The sequence below is a fragment of the Mesocricetus auratus genome, unplaced genomic scaffold, assembly GCF_017639785.1.
Source record: "Mesocricetus auratus isolate SY011 unplaced genomic scaffold, BCM_Maur_2.0 Super-Scaffold_100024, whole genome shotgun sequence".
Taxonomy (NCBI): Eukaryota; Metazoa; Chordata; class Mammalia; order Rodentia; family Cricetidae; genus Mesocricetus; species Mesocricetus auratus.
In genome coordinates, this window is record NW_024429205.1 from 26,904,084 (window position 1) to 26,920,709 (window position 16,626).

General features: G+C 36.5%; 1 non-coding gene across 1 annotated transcript; it reads right to left on the minus strand.

The window, feature by feature from the left end:
- Nucleotides 1-527: 527 nt before the first annotated feature.
- On the minus strand, nucleotides 528-672 carry LOC121133893. The gene has a single exon (XR_005870904.1). It is a non-coding gene; the product is annotated as a small nucleolar RNA SNORA81 (small nucleolar RNA).
- Between the last annotated feature and the right edge of the window lie 15,954 nt (nucleotides 673-16,626).

The following is a 16,626-nucleotide window of genomic DNA, read 5'->3' on the forward strand; positions in this document are numbered from 1 at the left end:
CTCTCTCTCTCTCTCTCTTTCTCAGCTTTCCCTTAAATTCATGGAATATTCACTTCTGGAAGACATATAGTATTTCAATAACACATATTTTACATGTCTTTATGCCACTCCTTAAATTTGTGTTTTTGTTATTACCTGCTTGTTATTTTTACATCTGTAATGTACTTTACAAAGTTATTAACTGAAAGTTTAACTTTTTGAATTTCACTGGAGAAATATTATGTTCATTATTATTTAATAAATAACTCATCTTTTTCATACTAATAGTTCAAAAAGTGTTGTTATTGAATCCATTTACAAGTTTCTGACCTCTATATTATATATTCTTTTATATTACTGCTATAGTATAAGGAAATGAATTTAATTAGAACAGTTTAAATTACTATAGATTTATCACATAGTTCACTAATTATTTTAATCAATCTTCGTGTTTTCCTCATACCATTGTAATTAGTTGTTACCCTGATTTGCTAAGGAATATGTTTTGGCTATACTTACAATCCATTTTACCTTGTGTATTTTTTTTTACTTATTGCACCAACTCTTAAGACAAAGGACACTGGACATTAAGAAAGATGTCCACCCCTGTCCTTGTGATCCAGTGCAATTACTTTTCTTCTTGTGTGTACTCTGCTATTACCTTGTGTATTTTAAGTTATTTTTCTAGCTTCTCTGAAAATCTTTTGTATATTCTTATCAAATTTAGTAAATATTCAAAGAGTTGGAAAAGGACTTTAAAAAATGAGACAAGCAAAGAGCATCAATTCATTCCAGGAAGGAAGAAGCTCTTATTTAAGAAAAGCCAACACCATCAGAAGGACTTAAGAAACAAATTGAATGACATCCCAAGAGACAGATGTAGAAAACACCAAACAACACAGTAGTAGATTAGCCTCCAATTATAAATAAATACATGTGCAACCATACAACACAAATAAATTAATGCATAAACAAATGGTGAAGGTAAATTCAAATACAGAAGAATCGCCAATATATGTATGCTTGCTACTTGATAAGAAAAATACTCATCAACATCACCCAACTACAAACTATGAAACCTACAACAATGACCTTCCTGTAAGATCTATTGGAGCAATAGTGTTATGGGAGTAAACAATCACTTTTTACTTGGACTGCTCCCTAAAACAGAAGACATGCCTGACACTGATAGATTTGCCAAGCACCTTAAACTAGATAGATAATGGATATTATGCAGCTAAAGAAGCATAACAATAGAGTCACAATTAATGGTGCTGGTATTCCCATAGATCACTGAATAACTCAGCTCTCATCAAAAAAGCCTTTTTTTTAGAGTAGATTGTAATTAACAGACAGACCAACAAAAATCTACAGAGAGTGAGTGACTTCTAGCTCTCAGTTCTAAATGAGATGTTTTAATCAAAAAGTTCCCCTCGGACACTCCTCCATTGCTGGTGGGAGTGCCAACTGGTTCAGCCACTGTGGAAAGCAGTATGGAGATTCCTCAGAAAAATGGGAATAAACCTACCACAAGACCCAGCAACTGCACTCTTAGGCATATATCCAAAAGATGCCCATTCATATAACAAAGATGTCTGTTCCACTATGTTCATAGCAGCTTTATTTGTAATAGCCAGAATTTGGAAGCAACCTAGATGTCCCTCACCCGAAGAATGGATAGAGAAAATGTGGTACATCTACACAATGGAGTACTATTCAGCAGAAAAAAATAATGGAATCATGAGATTCGCAGGCAAATGGATGACACTAGAAGAAACCATCCTGAGTGAGGTAACCCAGTCACAAAAAGAGAAACATGGCATGTACTCTCTCATATATGGATTTTAGACATAGATCTGGGGAATGCCAGCCTACAATCCTATTGCCAGAGAGTCTGGGAAACAGAAACTTCATTTACTGGCTGGTTAAGTACTGAGCTGAACTCAAGAAAGCCAGTATCAGAGAGGGAGGACTGATGATCAAAGGGATTAAGACTGGGCTGGTTGAACCCCCAGAAACAGCTGACCAGACAAAGGTTAACTCTTGAATCCCAGGCATCAGCCTGGGAATCCAGCATGGGACTGATCAAGACCCCCTGAATCTGGGTGTCAGTGAGGAGGCCTAGGTAATCTATTGAGCCTTGGACAGCAGATCAGTACCCATCCCAAGTATACACACGGTCTCTGGACTCCCATAGAACAATGTGAGGTGCACTCTCACCCTGAACTCTTGGGGAAGGGTCTAGGCCCTGCCCTATATGAAATGACAGACTATGGACACCCCCATGGAGGGCCTCACCCTCCCTGGGGGAATGAGGGGATAATGGGGGGGGATGGGGGGAGGGCACGGGAGGAGGGGAGGGAAAGGGAGAGGGACCTCGTACCTACTTGTGAAGCAACCTTGTTTCTTATCTAAATTTAAAATGGAAAATAAAAAAAATATTAATAAAAAAAAAGTTCCCCTCAAGATTCAAGGGTCTATGTAGTAGACGAGGAGCTGAAAAATTGTAAGACTCAGAGGTAGTGTATAACTCCAAGGAAAAGTCATCTCCCAGACACAAGACGGTTAAACATAACTCACAAGACTGTGACAGCATGCACAAAGCTTGTACAAATTCAAAGCAGACAAAATCCCAGCATGAAAAAGGAACGTAATCACGAAGACTCACTCCTTACCACAAAACTATTTTGAAATTGATACCAATGGCATGTCGCTGAGCATATCAACCAAAACTCCCTGGCAGTCCCCCAATTCTAGGAATAGTTGAGGAACATCAAACAGACTAATAGTTTTTGTATTTTCGTCTTGTTTTTGTTGTTGTTCTATCCTTTGGGTGTTTTTTTTCTTTGTGAGAGAGCAAGCAAGAAAGAAAGAATGTGAAATAGGTACATAGAGAGATAAAGAGGATCTGGCTGTAAATGAATAGGAAAAAATACAATATATGAAGAAATAATTGTAAAATGAAAAATGTTAAAAATACTAAAGTTATAAACTGACTATAGGAATTAATAAAAATAAATTATAAGTATAATAAGTGTTTGATACACACTCATTAAATATTATCTAATCTTCACTGTGCATGCCAATAATATGTCTAAAGGCTATTGATATGATAATCACTTTTATATCTACACTTTTTAATTGTGAACTAAGATCTCCATTTTATGCTATAAGAAATTCTTTAGCTTTAATTTTTCCATTCTTTTACAATTACACCGAAGTGTATATTTATTGTCATTTTCATCCCAATCACTTCTCTCTTACATCCCCTAGTCTCTTGCAGAAACTCAGTAAAAGAACATCCTTGACATGATTCTTTTAACCTATACCAAAAATTGATTATATTTCTTCATGTTATATTTTATCACACCTGTCTTTTGTCCACCAAAAGTTTTGGTACTCTCAAGTTCCATGAGAGTTTTGATTTCTTCCATTGCATTATTGTGAGGATGCCAAAATATTTGTATGTGTTTTGCTTATAAGTAATACATAATATTAAATTCTGCTAGTGTATCCACTATGCTGGTGAATAATATTGTGTTTTCTTTATGTGGCAAGATGTTCTTTCTTTTGACCCCACAAAAGCTTCATTTTTTATTAAGATATTGGACTTAATCCCACCAGGTTTAATAAATCTCTCCTGGTTATATTTACTTATGATTGAGAATATATATATATACATATATATGCATGCATACACATATATATGTGTATATATATATATATTCAGAAGATCAATGCATGCAGGTTGGGTGATACACATTGATAGTCTAATGTTTGCACCAAAAAAACCCATCTGTTATTATGGCTTCTTTGGTTAAAGTGGGCTAAATTTATCTGGAAGCAATAAATTATGTTAAAAACTATAAACTCCAGTAGGCATTGTCTGTGAAATTTTTAGCAATCTCTATTGTTGACTAAGTTGTTTTATCACAAATGCTATAAAAAAATCACACATTCAAAAAGTTGTTCTAATTGTTCATTTGTTTCATTATCTAACAGTGGACAATAATGGGAGTTTTAATGATATTTGGGGTTTTAAGGAGATGGGACACAGAGGTAAAATTCATGAGTTAAAATGTATTTGATGGAGGGAGATGGGGGTTGGGAGGAATGCGGGGCTGGGGGAAGAGGGGAGGGAAAGGGAACTGAGGGTAATATCTGTAAAAAGTTAAATAAAATATCTGTATTTATGGAATAAGAGGAATCATTTTGTTCTTCTGTTACTGAAATGCAGAGGCAGGCATCAGGAGAAATGGTGCATAGAAAGGAGTATCCTTAGCATTATATTTAGACACTGTTTTGCCTTGTTTTAGAATTTAATTACAAGACAGCAATAGGAGATATTTTCCTTAGACAGCTAATGTTTCGAAGAATTCATGTAAATCTAATAGTTTTGCATTTGAAAATTCTGTCTGTAATATTTTACTAATCTCAAAATATCAAAGAAATGTTAAAGAAAACAGAAAATACCATTTTAGATATCAGAAAGTATCTATTACTCTATTTGAGGATGATAAATGATAGAGCATAGACAAGAAAAAATAAATCATGCAAACTCATAGTGTTTTAATCTTTCCAAACAGATATCACAGATTCAATCATGGAGCTTCCAAGTTTCTGTCACAACACTCTCCTGCTGACCTGGGGAAAACCAACATCTGCCCTGATGAAGGGAAATAATGGATTAATGTGGATAATCACTAAAGGTGGTGACAGTCATATCAACTTAGAACATTTTATTTCATGGTTCATTTGCTCATCACTTTCTGAATATAAAATCATAGTGCCATACTTTTTCCTGACTTTGACATGTTCTCTTACTATGTCCTGGGTAAAACAGTGTTAAGTTTAGGAAAGCACCATGTGTTTCATAACAGTAGTCATGAATACAAATTATGTAAATCACAAATTGACTACTTAATAAAAATATTAGTATCTGCACTTATCTAATTTACTGAAACAGGTTTCCAACACTGAATGACTGCCTTCTTGAGAATTTTACAAGACTGATTCTAACTAATCATTCAAGTGAATTTAATGTTATTTATTAGGGATGAGAGTATATCTCAGTGCTATAGTGCCTGCCTAATATGCACATGGCCCTGGTTGTGAACACCATCACCACAAGAAGCAAATAAGTGAATTAATAAATAGAAGAGGAAGGATGAATTGGGGTAGGGATGGGAGGGCAGGGTAAAGAAAGGAATATGGGGAGGGATAATTTGTTAAGAGAAGCTTTTTCTTTGAGAAGAGCCTTCCCGCCCGCCTGGTTCCAGATCCGCATCAGTCCCTAATAAACACACAGGAGGCTGTATTCATTATGAAGCTGTTGGCCTTGTTTGTCTCTTACTGGCTAGCTCTGCTTTAAGTAATTACCCCATAATTGTTAATCTAAGTATGTCTCTTACCGGAGAATAGTTTCGGGCTTCCTACCCATGCGGTTACATCTCGAACTCTCCTGTGTTTCTCCTTCCCAGAATCCTCCTGGACTCCTAGCCCCACCTATCTAGATTTCTATAGGCTCAACAGTACTTTATTGACAAATAACAGGCAAATAACAGGACTTCCCCAACAATAATTAACACTAATGATCTTTTAAGAAAGACATATGAAAACCACTACTGTGTAAATTGCCTAAAATACACACAACCATGCACTTGTATACACAAATACACACATACACACACACACACACACACACACACACACACACACACACACACACACACGCTTGCGCGGTTTATATGGAATTATCTTATAATTGAGCAGTGTCTTAGTTAGAGTTTCTACAGCTGTGATGAAATACCATGGCCAAAAAGCAAGTTGCGTAGGACAGAATTTATTTGACTTATGCTTCCATATCATAGTCATCAATGCAGGAAGTCACAAAGGAACAGAAGCAGGGCAGGAACCTGGATGCCATGGAGGAATTTTACTTACCAGCTTGTTTCCCCTGGTCTACTAGGTCTGCTTTCTTAAAGAACCCAGGACCACCAGTCCAGAAATGGCAGTACCCACCAGGGGCTGGGCCCTTCCCCATTGATCACTAATTGAGAAAATGCCTTACAGCTGGATCTCATGGAGGCATTTCCTCTAATGAGGCTCCTTGCTCTCTGATGACTCTAGTGTGCGTCAAGTTGACACACAAAACCAGTTATTGAGGTAAGACCTTATTGCTGAAAGTACTGTATACTGGATCCACGGAACACTTAAACCTATCTTTTAGTTGACTGGAAGCATTAGCCCTACTGGCTAACTTTTATTATAGTGCTGGAAGATACCATGCCTGCTCTCAGAGTAGAGTCTTTGTTCTTATAGAGTCTGGCAAGCAATGCCCACTGGTAAAATAGCGGAATAAATTTTATAGTTCCACTATTTTATAAAAACCAACACCTTTTTATTTATATTTAAGGTACACTGCACAAAATAGAATCCAAATTTGACACTGTCAGCAAGGTTACGAACTTGTGGCTAGATAGGTTATGACCAATAGGAGAGCTTGCTATTATTGCTTTGCTAAGTAGATATAAAGTGAAAATGTCTCTTTTATGTGGCTTTTGAGGCAGGGTTTCTCTGTATACCTTTGGTTTCCTGGCATTCCTTCTGTACACCAGACTGGCCTGGGAGTCACATAGACCCACCTGCCTTTGCCTCCCAAGTTACGTCAGCCCTGACCAGTGAAAATGACTTTTAATGACTTATTTAAATCCCTAATAAGAGAAGTTACTTCCTACTGTAGACAGCAATTAACAAGAGACCCTCACTAGTCAGAAATCAGATCAAAGACTCCAGAGTGATCAGCACTAAATTGCATATATGCATCACATTCCTCAATTCAAGGTTCAGGGTTCTATATGAAAGAGGAGGTAGAAAGATTTTTCAGTCATTATTGTGGATGACTTCAAGGAAAGAGTGTTTTCTAGACCCAGCAGGCAAGAGCATATGGGAACCCACAGCAATTGTGATAGCATGCAGAAGACTTTATCACCTTAAGCCAGACAAAAATCCTAACATGGAGAAGGGGAGATGGGTGACACAAAATTCCACTGTTGCTCAGGAGTTACTGACATTTGATTGTTGCTATGTAAAGGTAACGCCAGATTTCTTTAATGATATGACACCCAATATATCAACCACACTATAGGACAGGTGCTATGCCTGGGAATAGTCAGCAAAAACTAACCAGACTCCACATACATAATGAGGAGTGAAAGCAAGATAGTGAGAGCAAGCTGAGTAGATGGGGAGGTGTGGAAGACCAAGGAGGAGTTGTAGGAGAGGGGAGAATATTATCAAAACATACTGCAGGAAATTCTCAAAGACATAGCAGAAACATTTTAAAAACTATTACTGCCAGGGCAATAGGTTGCTCTCCACAAACTCGTTGCAAGCCACATTGCTGAAGACAACACACACAATTCATTGAACATGGACATGTCCAGCTAATGTCTACATAAAATCTTCACCAAGTTCTAGTGTCGTTGGTATAGGAAATACTCTGCTGGTTACTAAACCAAAAGAAAAATGAATACACTAACTCTGCCATAAAACGTTGATCTGCAATGCTGTTCTGCTTACAAAATAACACCAGGAAAATAATGAATTAAAGGTTCTGGAAGTAGCCAACCAATGTCTGATTTGACTTTTGGCCTACTTTGCAAGATGGAACCCATACCCAACACTGCTTGGGTAACCAAGAATGAGAGACTAGATACAGCAGAGACCTAGTATAAAACCAAATACTACTGGCCTAAGAAGCAAAAATAGTGATAAAATGACTCCTAATGACATTCAGCTATGCTTATAAATCAGTGCCTTACTCTGTCGTCATCAGAGAAGCTGTCCCCAACAGCAAATAGCAACAAATACAGAGACCTATATTTAGACATTACATATTGAATGCAAGGACTTGAAACGCTGCCCTAATGGGATGTCATCATCAAATCACTCCCCACTCCTTAGAGCTCTGACAACCTGCATAAGAGGAGGTGGAGAGAATCTAAGAGCCTGAGGGGATGAAGGACATCAGAACAAGTCCCTGTGGTTCAACTGAGTAAAATTCATATGAGCTCACAGAGATTGAAGTAGCAAGCACAGAGCATACAATGGTCAGTATCAGGTATACGGCATACGTATTTTGGCTTTCAGTTTAGTGTCTTATGGATATCCCAAGTGTGGGAATGAGTGGGTCTCTGATTCTTGTCCTGTTCTTGGATTCTTTTTCTCCTGTTCATCTTCCTTATTCAGTTTCAATGTGATGTTGTTTGTTTTGTTATATTTTGGGGTTATGTTTTGTTTGTTTTTATCTCTTAGAAGCCGGTTCTTTTTGATGAGGGCAGATAGGAGGGCAGGTGGGAAGGAATTGGGAGAGTGACAGGAGAGGGAAGCTGTAATAGAGATATATTGTATGAGAAAAGACACTATTTTCAATAAGAGGGAAAATCAAAATAGAAGGGAGGAAAAGGAGGAAGGAATGAAGAAAGATAAATAGAGAGAGGTAGGAAGGAAGGAAGGTAGGAAGGAAGAAAGACAGAAAGAAAGAAAGAAAGAAAGAAAGAAAGAAAGAAAGAAAGAAAGAAAGAAAGAAAGAAAGAAAGGAAGGAAGGAAGGAAGGAAGGAAATAACTTTTATATAATAGTAATTATTTTTGGAAATTTAATCGTTAATTTTTAATTAATTTAAAAGGCTTTTTAAAACATCATTTCTCTTCTCTTTCTCTCCTCATCTGTCTCTTCTTTGCTTTCCTCCCTCTTCCTCTAGTGTGTGTGTGTGTGTGTGTGTGTGTATGTGTGTTGTATGCATGTGTATGTACATGGATATGCCTGTGAGAAGTCAATGCTATTTGTCCGTCTTTATCATTCTCTCCCTTGTTTTATTTTTCCAAAAAGGATTTCTACCTATAACCCAGTCTTGCTGGTTCAGCAAGTGTAGACAAACAGAGAGGTCCTAAGATCTACCAGCTTCTTCTGTTCTGTAGCATTTTACTTCAAGTTGAAAAATCCCATCCAGGAAGAAATTCCTTTGACTCAGAATGGTCTAAATTGAGATTTATTAAGATTAAGAATGAAAAAAAATCCCTATGTCTCAGGAAGTCCCTGAAACTTACTAAATATTCAAGACACCTGTCTCCCCAAGATTATGTAAGCAGTAAGTTAGGCCCATCGAGGAGACTCAAAGCATCAGAGCTGCACGGAAGAGATACCTCAGCCAAGCTGGCTGGCAGAAAATTGTTGACCTGTTCAGTTACCTGTAAGCCATGCAGAGAGCTCCAAAACTGCAGATTCTCTAAGTCATACCTCATAGTAGGGAAACTTTCATAGTGTAGCAGCCTTCGTGTCATTCATCCTCTAGATAATTTATCTACCATTCACACTCTTTAAAGTAGTCCCAATAAATTTATTGGTGTGCCAAAAACATTAAAGCAGAACTTGTTATGAAAATAATGTAACAAAGTATGATCGATGCCTAATTAATGATGTTTAAACTTGAAAAAAACTACAAAAATAGTTTAAATATACTACTGGTATGATAAAAGACCAAAATATAGCCATAAAACAAGCCTGTCATTTGATAATGGTGTGCATATGAAAAGTAAAGCAAAAGAAAAAGGAGTTATTATTGTATAATGATAATAATAGTTTGCTCTGCCACATTTGTTTAAGTGCATCAGTATATTTAAAATAATATTCTATGATAAATAATTGCTATATGATTATATTTATATGTAAAGAATACACATAAGACAGACAGATACACCAATATACATGTGTATAGATGTTCATGTTTCTAAGGCTAAAAATTCATCTTGCTTTTTAATGAAGCATATATTATTTATAATTCACAGAATTATAATGCGATCTATATTTTAGAGGAAAACTAAAATGCTTTTCTGGAGCCCTCATTTTATGTTGTAGGCAACACAGTGCACTCACTTAAGCGTTTGGTAAACATCGAAAATATTATTTCTATTGACATGAATTAATAAAGATAGAAGAGCATCACTTAAATTCTAACCCATGCCAGATGCATAATTACATATGGTATCTACCAAGGGAATTAAATATGGTGTCTACCAAGGGAATTACATATGGGGTCTACCAAGGGAATTACATATGGGGTCTACCAAGGGAATTACATATGGTGTCTACCAAGGGAATTTCATACGGGGTCTACCAAGGGAATTACATATGATGTCTAACAAGGAGACTTCCAGGATGTTATATCTCACTAGTGTATTGCCTCATCTTGTTATTCAGTCAGGTCATAATCATACCCTTTTAAAGCCTCATTTTGTATAACACATATCACTCACATGTATACATGTACCCACAAATATTTTTTGTTGTTTTGCTCTTCTGTAATAAGGAAGTACTTGAAAATGCCTCTATTAACATTCAAATCAAATATCTTCTTCCAATATAATGATAACATGAAGAAATTTCAAATGCATTGGGGCAATTTAAGCTAGAGAATTAATTAACTCTTTTTAAAAGTAGCTGAGTTCAACTAATTAGATGTTGAACAGGGGTTAAAGTTCAGCTCTAGTGATTCATTGCTTTCTTCATGAACTCTATCTCATTTAATTTTTTCATGGACTTTTAAAAGTTTTAATTATGCTGCATTAATTATATAAATTATAAAATGAACTACATTGTGACATTATATATATGTGTGTGTATGTATATTTATATTTTATAACAATTCTATTTTATATACCAATTCCAGTTTCCTCTCCCTCCCATTCTCCCATGCCCCCACCATTTTCCAATCTCACCCTGTATCCTTTTTCCTCAGAGAGGGTGAGGCCTCCCAAGGGGAATCATCAAAATGTCACATCATTTGGGGAAGGACTGAGGCCCTCCCCGCTGTATCTAGGCTGCGAGAGTATCTCTCCATAGAAAATGGACTACAAATAGCCAGTTCATACACTAGGTATAAATCCTGATTCCACTGCAGGTGGCCCCATAGACTGCCAAATGTCCCCACAGACACCCATGCGACTTAGTTTGGTTTTATGGAGGTTCCCCAGCTGTCATTCTGAAGTCAGTGAGCTCCCACTTGCTTAGGTCAGCTGTTTCTGTGGGTTTCCACAACATGGTCTTGACCCCTATGCTCATCACTCCTCCTTCTCTACAACTCAATTCACAGGGGTTTGACTCAGTGCTTAGCTGTGAATCTCTGCTTCTGCTTTCATCAGCTACTGGATGAAGACTCTAGGATGGCATTTAAGGTAGTCATCAATCTCATTAAAAGGGATAGGCATTTAAATTACCCTTTCCACTATTGCTTAGATTCTTAGCTGGGGTCATCCTTGTAGATTCCTGGGAATTTCCCTAGTGCCAGATTTCTCATTATCCCTGTAATGGCTCCATCTATTGAGGTATCTCTTTTCTTGCTTTTCCTCTCTGACCTTTCCCAACTCAACCTTCCAGATCCCTCATGTTCTCCTCTCTCTCTTCTTCTCTCCTTCTCTCTATCCAACCTCCCTCTCCTCTCCCCCATACACCCAATTTACTCAGGAGATACTGCCTCATTTAAAGTTTTTAATACCTAAAATACTGTGCATAAGTATAAATGAGGTCGTGTACTGTAAACTCAATATATTAACACCAGCCAACCTACAAAGGGTTCTATGCTAAATTCAAAATTTAGTAATCAAAGAAGGCCGACATTTGATCATGATCCAGTAATTTATTGCCTGGCTTTCATTACTATTAAACACTAGAATTTTTACCAAAATGAAATTTTGGCTTAAAATGGTAAAATAGTATACAGTTATGCATGGATGGGGAACTCCAATGAACAGATTTTTAAGTATGCAGTAAAAATGGCATGGGGATAGTTATCACCCAAAATAGACATCCAGTCTCTTCACCATATTTATTTTCACAGTAAATTCCAGTCTCTTCACCATATTTATTTTCACAATAAATTATTTCAATCACAACAGAATTTGGCATTTGTAGGAAAAAGTCATGCCAGATAATGCTTTTATCAAAAATAACACCTATTAACAGTAAATATTTCCAGAGTGTGCTACCTATGTGGTAGAGATTATCATTAAGGGAAATTCAAAGAATATAGCGGCAGTAAGTGAAAGATCAGATTTTCTAAATTAATTCTACGAAACCAACAGTACCTACATTTAAATTGTAGAATATATGACTCTCAACTCAGTATTGTACGCTGGGAAAAGCATATATATTAAAAGTAGACTGAAGGTTAATGTAAATTCCCAGGAATACCACCATATATCAAATAATTTAAGGAAAAAGTACGCTAGTGAAGTCTAGCTCAATTAGTAAAGGGTCAACCATCCAGTACAGATTTGTGTTCAGACCTCGCACCCCCATTTTTGCTAATGGCAGATCCCTAAAGTTTGCTAGCCAACTACCATAGCTTAATCCATGATCTCCTGTGTACCAGTGAGAGACAGTCTCTCAAAAAGCAAAGATAATACATCCTAAGAACATTTGTGTAAGCTTTCCTTCTGGCCTTTACACGTATGTACATTTCCGTGTACTTACAAATATATGAACACACACACCACTGGATTTTTCCCCTCATCTGTTCTTTTCTTTGTATGATATATGCTAAGATTTTAGAGCAGATATTTCTAAAATGATGCTGACATAATGAATGTAACTTCAAGGAATTGATTTTGCCTTTTACACTTATTGTTATGTATTTAGTAGCCCTGAAGGTTAGAAAAAGTAAAAGAGGATGCAAGAGCTGGTAGCTTCCTCTTCGAAGATATGCTATAGAAAAGAGCATACCATTTTTGCCCATTTGTTCAAAAGTGATAGAAGAAAATTCTGGGAAATGGTGTTAGTCTCTCTATTCATTGTCATATTAGTAGTCCCAGGATAAATCAAACACAGACTTTAACTAATGGTTCTCTCTCCTGGGACTTACACATTTCAGTTGCAGGTATGTCATGTACTTTTCCTATTTATTGTCTGATTTGAACACAGGACAAATCTTTAATGCCTTCCTCCTACCTAGTTCCTTGTTATTTAACGTTTATATCATGTGTCTCTCATATTTTCCCAACACAATATCCTTCTTTTTAAAGAATCTGAAAAACAATTTTGAAACTAAATAATGTGTTCAAACTAAATAGAATTGTGGAGGGCACATGCTTTAATCTTAGCACTTGAAGGCTGAGGCAGGAGAACCATCAGTTTGAAGCCAACCTAGGTTTCAAAAGTAAATCTTTTCTCATAAAAGAAAAGAAAACAAATATTAGATTTGTAAGTCAAGTGGTCAGAGTTAGGAAAAGGTCAGAGCATAATAAACAAATAAGCACATATGCAGCTACTTATTAATCTAATCAGGACAATATGAGTTCCTTGCAATTTTAAAAGGATGCCAGACTAATGATCTGGTCTACAAAGTCATCTGTGATTCAACTTGCCTCATTTTTTTCTTATAAAAGTTCATGTTTGGCATATATACTACATTACACAGGCTGTGAAATTATATAGCAGCAGAGAGTACATATGATTGATTAGAAAATAATGCTAATGACCAAAAATGCAATTTTCTACCTTATTGCAAATGCATCAGCTTCCTCCAAGACTTGCTATTAGCATACCCTCATATTGCTCAGGCAGACTTGCCTGCAGGCCATCCTAGACCCTAGTTTAGTTTCTCTTTCTTAGGTTTTAAAGGTGCTTCTTGAAATGAGAAAATCTAACTTAATCATGGAAATCACTGTGTGATGTGGACAAAAATTATCACTTGTCAATTTAGCATTTGTCTTTTTTTTTCAGAAACCAGGGCAGGCTTGTTATTGAACCATGATAAATAAGTCCAACTGTGCATGAAAATCTCCATGGATTCCATATTATTTGATGAAACCAACCCAAACCATAATTTGTATATGCACAGTTATTTTTAAAAAATAACTACTGAATAATATATTTGTATCCATGTTACTCTACCCCAACCCATTCAAAACTAGATTTGTAACTTAAACTCATCATCTTGAGTTTTGTGCATGTTCTCCTTATTAAAATTCCATCCCATGTTTTCTTCAGATCAATTACTTTTCCTGCCTGAAGCCCCATTTCAAGTCTACCTTGATAGACTTGTATCATCTAACCAAAGCATTATTGAATTGATTTAAATTCTGTCCCTAATTTATCATTTTAGATAGCAATTCTAAGAAACTGGAAATGATTCACGTTGACTCTTCAACATTAGAAGGTGAATTGGAGCACTCAGATAATTAAGAAGTTTCTGTTGAAGAACTATTTACTCATTCTCGTAAAGTGTTCTTACATAGTGAATAATCCAATAATCAAATAAGGTGGACATGCTTGTTTATTTGTTTATCTAATTTTATAATATTATCAATACATTTGAAAATCTAGACAAAACAATATATATGCATTCAATCTTTCAGTCGCTGCCTTGTTACTTTGGAAAAATAAAAGAAACATAGGATATAACAGATAACAAAAAATCCAGATTCCATCGAATATAATAATGTATTTGTATTATACACTTGTAAGTCTTTCTATATGGGTCCTACATGAGACTCCTCTAAAAGAAAGGAAAAATGTCTTCAATAGGTATTAATGGACATCAAAATAAATTGCTTTCCCTCTTAATACGATGTGTTTGATGATGTAAACCAGCAGTAAAGTGGATAATCAGTCATAGGACAGATGGAACAGGATCTGGGGGCCTACATTTTTGTTACTGGCATTCATCAGTTGAAGTATGTATACCAGATTGGTAAGAAAGGCTTGATAGTGCTGGCCCATCTCCCCATTCAGCCGTAACAAGAGGTTGGAGGGATAACAGCCAATAGCTAAAATCTCCTGGCCAAGGGATCATCTACTTAGCTTTTCAGCATCTCTTTCATGGTGCACACTTATCAATGGGAATTAATATTCAGAATAAAATGAAAAACTTTATAGTTTCTGCCCATTTCTATTAGACCATCCGCAAAAGGTTAAATCAATGCTCATCCATTTCCTAGTTTGTTAAAGCCGCTAAACAACTTTTCAAACTGTTTTACTCTATTTTCTGCCTCCAAGATATTCCCTAAGCCATTTCTTCCACTCTGTAAGCCTCTTTTTCTCTGTGTGTACTTTATAGCCATTTTTAATGTAACCCTATGAGAATTTCCAGCTGCTACCTCTTTTCAATATTTAGTCATTAAACTAAGCACCCTCCATTCCCTCTTACTAATCTGGTGTACATACTTCAACTGATTAACATGATCAGGAAAAGCTAGGCACCACAAACTGTCCTATACTTCACTGAAACTGCTTATCAATTTATTGAAGGTGTACTTCAATAAACACATTGTATCTGAAACAAGCATAACCTGGTTTATCTACCATCATTCACTCAAAAGGAAATAATCATATGGCCATATAAGGAAGCAAAATGATATGTTGTGATTCATACTTCCTATGATAGGGAATTCAGGTAACTTGTTTGCATAGCCAAAGTGAAGCTGCTGATGTTGATATTTCAAAATCCCAAGTATAGAGCTTCTACCTTTCATGGATTTCTGTTGATCCTCTTCAAGTGCATGACACAGCCATAGGACCAAATGTATTCTGGATAGTTTCAGGAAAGTTATGAATATCTGAATCTACCTTGCAGCAGGCATTAGCTGACTGAAAAATGCCAGGGTGTTCTTCACTTATGACCATGAGTTTCATTGCAAGGAGAGTTTGGATACCTGACTACCAAGTTCTTACAGCAGTGTGTGTTTTCTCAGATGACTGTAGGCATTGTGTTTTTAAAGGAAAAGCATGCCATAAAAGAGTCCAGCATTGGACTGATCTAGACCCCCTGAATGTGGGTATTAGTGAGGAGGCCTAGAAAATCTATGGAGCTGTGGGCAGTAGATCAGTATATGTCCCTGACACACAAATGGACTTTGGGTGCCCATCCCACAATGAGGGATGCTCTTTCAATCTGGACACTTGGGGTAGGGCCTAGGCTCTCCTCAGAAGGAAATGACAGACTCTAGAGATCCTCCATGGAGAGTCATACCCTCCCTGGGAACAGGGTGGGGATTGGTTGGGGGACTGGGGAGACTGGTTGAGTGAAACAGGTGTGGAGGGGAGGAGGGAAAAGGAGCTGGGACTGACATGTGAAGCAAGCTTGTTTCTAATTTTAATATATAATAAAAATTTAAAAATAATTTCAGAAGAGTCCTTGGAACCAAACTCTCAGAGAAGAAAAACCAAAGGATTAGACAAAAATAATTTGGGTCATAGGGTAATGCCAATATGACTTCAGTCAACTTTGTGTGGAGCTTTGATATCAGAGGACATGCTGGTCACCCATTCCATGGGAAAGAGAATATGGCTTGGGGGAAAATGGCTTTCCTTATACAGGGGCAATGTCTTAAGACATTATGACAGTATGACACCTGTCAAACATGGTATGTATGTGGAATAAAAGAAAGTGAGCGTCAGAAAGATTTCAGCTGGAACATATCCATGACCCTTTTAAAAGTCACTTCCCTGTAATAGAAGAGAAATTTAAACCTCTGTGTGTTTTCTTTGTTTTTATGACTTTGTTTTGGTTTAACTCTAAAGTCTATGGCTTCTATCACAATGACAATTTGTTTGCCATTCTTAAAGGGTGTTTTCAAAAGTCAAGATATCT